General features: G+C 34.8%; 1 pseudogene; it reads right to left on the bottom strand.

The window, feature by feature from the left end:
* Nucleotides 1-2494: 2494 nt before the first annotated feature.
* LOC122738619 lies at nt 2495-5041 on the bottom strand (annotated as a pseudogene).
* Nucleotides 5042-5542: the final 501 nt, after the last annotated feature.

The raw sequence follows: 5542 nt of genomic DNA, 5'->3' as shown, positions 1-5542 counted from the left end.
ATATCTTTACATATTATTGGAAAAAATTTAAAAATAAAATAAAATTTTAAAAAAGAATGCTGTTAAATAGCAAACTTCTTTGACAAAGATCAGCTTGAACTTACCTATCAACCCTACTATTTGGAAATATGCTAATAAATCTTGTAAAGATGCCAAGGTTTTGGCAGTTTGCTTCTGAGAGGTTATTGGTCAAGTTCAATTGAATATTACACCATCTGGAGTTACCTGATCAGAAAGGGCATGTGGAGTTGCCACCCTTGTGTAAAATGTAGATAATAATTTGAACATTAACAGGCATTGGGAAATATTTATTAATAACTATTAAGCAATTCCTACTTTGAATTTTGGCCAAAGTACTGCATTATATTATTGCTTTGTATTGTATGAACTGTTTAATTCAGCAGAAGAGTGATATGATTTTCCTGTTATATTAGAGTCCCTCCCCCAAATCTATAGGAGTTGAGAGTGTAATGATTTTTTTAAATTTAGTCTTATAATTTAATAGAGGATCTATAATATGTCCCATTACCAGAAAATCTGAAATTTATAAAATAAATCAAACTGTGTTTAGGACATACTAGTGCATACTTTTTATTCACCCATTTTATAAGCCTCTAGTTTTATTTGTTATTTATCATTAACCAATGTGCTCACCTTTGTTTTTTGTCTTTTCATTATTCCAATTTAAAAAAATTTTAACATTCATCTAAAAATATTTTAGGTTTAATTTCTCTCTGTCCCTCCTCCCCTTCCCCCCTCATTGAGAAGGCAAGAAATGTGATATCAATTACATATTTGAAATATTGTAAAACATGTTTCCATTTCAGCCATGTTGCCAAAAAAAGCAAGAAAAATAAAGTGAAAAATTATGCTCCAACCTGCACTCAGACTCCATCAGATCTTTCTCTGGAAATGGATAGTACTTTTCATCATAAGTCCTTTGGAATTGTCTTAGATCATTGTAATGATCAGAATTCCTAAGTCATTGGCTGTTGATCATCATACAATATTGCTATTACTGTGTGATACATTCTTTTGGTTCTTCTCATTTCAGTTTTTATCAGTTTATATAAGTCTTCCCAGATTGTTCTGAAACCATCCTGCTCATCATTTCTTATGGCACAACAGTATTCCGTCACAATCATATACCACAATTCATTCAGTCATTCCCGTAACTGATGGGCATCCCCTCAATTTCCAATTCTTTGCTACCACAAAAAGAGCTGCTATAAACATTTTTGTACATGTGGGTTCTTGGCCCATCTTTTCCAGTATTGCTTGCATCTTCTAACATATACTAACCCACTAAACTTATTTGTCCTGACAAAGATACTTCTTGCTGCCCAATGTGATTTTTAGACTCATCCACCATTATCACTCAGCTGAAAAGAGTTTGAGGAATGATGAACCATTCTGACCAGGTTCACACAAATTTTTTGTCTAATCTTACCGGAGCCCAAAGTATACCATCCAATCATTTTACTACTCTCTAATCAATCATTTTGAATTTAGCAGCTGAATTGTTTTCAAATAAATTGAGAATTGTTATATTTTCTAAAAATGAAATATATGTTGAGGTATTCAATTGAAAGGATATGGTAAGGGCTACCAAAGGAAGTTTGAGGAGAGAAGAGATGTTTTTTTTTTTTAAAGCTCCTGTTTTAAGTGAAATAGAGAATTGATTAGAGAGTAGTAAAATGATTGGATGGTTCTTCAGTGATATGAGATTGAAAAAATATGTCAAAAGTCCATTTTCATGATAAATCAAATAAAAAGTTTAATAGTACATATTTACTTGATATGAATTTATTTAATAAATTGGAATTAATAGTTGCATGGACGGAACTAAATATAATAATAAAGAAATATTCTTTTCACATGCATGTGGAATCCTTACAAAATTTAATTTCAAAAAATTTTTTTTTCTGGACAGGGTCCATATCTGGAAATTTGTTTATTTGAACATATGTGTTTGTGTAATGATTTTTATTTTTTCTCAGTGTGAGGGGGCAATAGGGGCTAAAAGGAAATTTTAATTTTAAAAAATTTATTTCCCTCAAAAATTAATCTCAGGGGAAGCTAGGTGGCACAGTGGATAAAGCACCGGCCCTGGATTCAGGAGGACCTGAGATCAAATCCGGCCTCAGACACTTGACACTTACTAGCTGTCACTTAACCTTCATTGCCCTGCAAAAAATAAAATAGAATAATAATCTCAGACTAACTTACATGCTCCAAATAATTCAAAAAGGCAGAATTATATATGCCGTATAATTAAACTAAAACAGGTGTACCAAAAGCTATAAAACTGTATGAAAACTATTAAATTAAAAAAGCAATCCATATATTTACATTATAAAAAATCAAAGAATCTACAATAATATTACCTAAATTACAAAAGAATTTTTTCTATGCTCTATTAACTTTATTTGATTTTAGAAACTGTTAGGTCTTATGTATTCCCTTCGACAGTGGTGAGATAGACACCTTTGCTTCAGGGTGGACAAATCCAGGGCTTATTAACTTTGCTAATAATAAAAATATCTGAATAAAAAACATTACCACTGGAATTCTTTACATTGATAACATGGAAAGAGCCAGGATGTCTTTCTCCATTGCAAAATACACCAATTGGACCAAAGTCCACACCTCTCATCACCATACACAGGTTGCTGGTATCAAACTTGATTGTTAGTGTTCTTGCCAACCTCTAAATCAATCTAGATTGTGTCATTCACTTTGATTAGAAGATCTAAATAACAGATAGATGGGCATCATTGGTCACCAAATGAGGGATAGCTTTTTTGCCCATAAAGTTCTTCCTCACCTTGCACAATTTACATTCTACCTCTCCAGCTGTGATGCAATAAACAGCTAAATAAATGGCCATTGGTGTCATATACCAGTCTTCTCATTGCTAAAGACATCTGTAAAGCCAGCAGGGTATGTAATGTCAGTGCATACCTTGCTATCAATGTTGATTAACTGCTGAATACAGATTTTCTTTACCTCTTCTTCTCTCAGAGCATACTCTGTTTTGTTTTGTTTTGTTTTGTTTTCCTAAGGAAGATGATTAATGGGAGATACTCCTTCAGCTTACATTAAGATATGTGGATGTTTTGTCCATTTATCCAGCGTTCACTTCTTTGGTTTTACTATATTCTTCAGATTCTTCTTGGGCCCATAAGCCATTTCTGTGCCAATTCTAATCAGAGATCCAGAGGAATGGCTCTTGTGCCTCTTGAAAAGCACTCAGCATGAGAGGGGACAATTTGATCCTTCTCTTAGCCCATCCTTGTTCTATATCTAAAGCAGCAAAATGGCCCCTAGTGATACAAGGTATAGGAAAGGAGTCACACTGGAATGTGCTTGACCTGACAAGAAAAGACAAATGTTGGGTATATCAGCAGTGAAATATATGATGAGGAACAACAGACTTGCCTCATCTATGCTGGAAAAAAGAAATGGAGATCTCTTCTCCTTATGTAACATCCCACTAACATCATCTCCCTTTATTATTTCCTTCTCTCTGATCTCCAAAGAAAAGTAACTTTCTTCTTGCCACAGCAACCCCCTCTCTATGTAAGTCTTGGTCCGATCTTTTCTAGCTGATGGTTTATTATGATAATCTCTTTCCCTCTATTCTTCAATCTTTTGCTTTATACTGACTGTGGCCTACAAACACATTCAAATCTCCTCTCTCCCTAAAGAACTATTATTACATCTTATCCCTGCTAGCAAGTAATCTTATTATTTCTTCTCTCCTTCTCTCCTACACTCTTAGAAAACGTTTGCATTCATTGCCTCTGCATACTCCCCTGTGGATCTCTTCTAAACCCTCTACACTCTTTTTCTGACCTTTTTTATTCAACTGAAATGTCTCTCTCCCAAGTTATGAATCATTTAAGTTGCCCAATCCAATGACCCTTTCTCAATCCTTATCCTTGATCTTTCTGTAGTACTTGATGTTCACCATCACTCCTGTGATACCTTCTCCTCTCTTGGTTTGCATAACCCGATTCTCTCTTGGCTCTTCTCCTACCTGTCTGACCTCTCCACTCAGTATTCTTTGATAGATCTTTAGTCATGCCATACTCACTAGTTTGAGTCAAGGCCTGGTCCTATTTTCACTTATACAATTACTACCATAGTTCAGGTCCTTATCACCTCTTGCTTAGGATATTCAAAAGCTTCCCAATTTGTCTCCAGCCTCAAGTCTCTCTTTGCCCCAGTCCATTCTACACACTGTGACCAAATTAACTTCCCCTTAATATAAATCTAATCAGCTTTCTGTAAGAGAGTTAACTTTTTTGCATCTTGGACCCCTTTGTCAGTTTAGTGAAGCTTATGGAATCTTTGGAATGTTTTAGATGAACAAAATAAAATACATAAAATGACAAAGGAAAACAATGATATTGAAATACAGCTATGACAGTATGCTTTTTAAGTTCTTGAAGACCAGGTTAAGATCCCCTGTAAAATAGAAAGTCCTCTGTTTTGCTTTTAAAGCACTTTATACAACCTGATCCCAACTTATCTGTCTAGGATTATTGGATATTATTTCTCCTCAGATATTCCGTAATCCAGTCAAATTCACCTTTTCTGTCTGTTCCTCACACAAGACACTCCATCTCCTGTGACTGTGCCTTTACACTTGTCCTACATGACAGGAATATGTTCTTTCCTTACCATAATCTTTCTCTCGAGTTTCAACCCTGAATCATCAACAGCCTATTAAATATGTCAAGCTTCAAATCCTAAAATCAACATGTTTAATAAAGAACTCATTTGTTCTTTCCCCCCAAATTTATCCCTCTTTCAAGCTTCCTTATTATTTTAGCGAACACTATGATTCCTATAGTCATGCAAGTTGTTTACATCAATGTGACACTCAACTCCAAACTCTCCTTCATGCCATATATACATTTACCAACTCATACTTTCTGCTTCTAGGACATCTAACATCTATCGTGTTTTCTGCACTCACAAGGCCACCACCCTTATTCAGGTCCTCAGTGCCTCTCACCTGTACTATTGTCATAGCTTCCTAATTGTTCTCCCTGCATCAAGGCTCTCCCTGACTCCAATCTATGCTTCACATAGCTGCCAAAGTAATTTTCCTGTAGCACACATCTGGCCATAAGACTTTCTTCCCTACTTAGTAAAATCTGATGGCTTCCTCTTACCACTAGGATCAAATTCAAGTTCTTCTGTTTTGCATTTAAAGCACTTCACAACCCAAACTCTTCCTGTCTTTGCTGTCTTCTTACATATTACTATCATCCGTAAAATCTACAGTGCAGTTCTTCACATACAGTGTTCTAGCTCCTTTCACTATGACTTTACACTGGCTGCCCTCAGGTCTGGAATATTCTTCCTCTTCATGTCTATTTTGTAGAATCCCTAGATTCCTTAAAGACTCAGCTCTCATTTGAAACTAGAAATCTTATAAAAACAAATTTTGAAAACTATCTCTACATGTAACTAGAAAAGAATAAAATACTTTTATGATTAAAAAAAAAAACGACTCAGGGGCAGCTAT

Source organism: Dromiciops gliroides, chromosome 2, assembly GCF_019393635.1.
Source record: "Dromiciops gliroides isolate mDroGli1 chromosome 2, mDroGli1.pri, whole genome shotgun sequence".
NCBI lineage: Eukaryota > Metazoa > Chordata > Mammalia > Microbiotheria > Microbiotheriidae > Dromiciops > Dromiciops gliroides.
The sequence above is the reverse complement of the archived record's forward strand: the minus strand, read 5'-3'. Positions and strand labels throughout refer to the sequence as shown.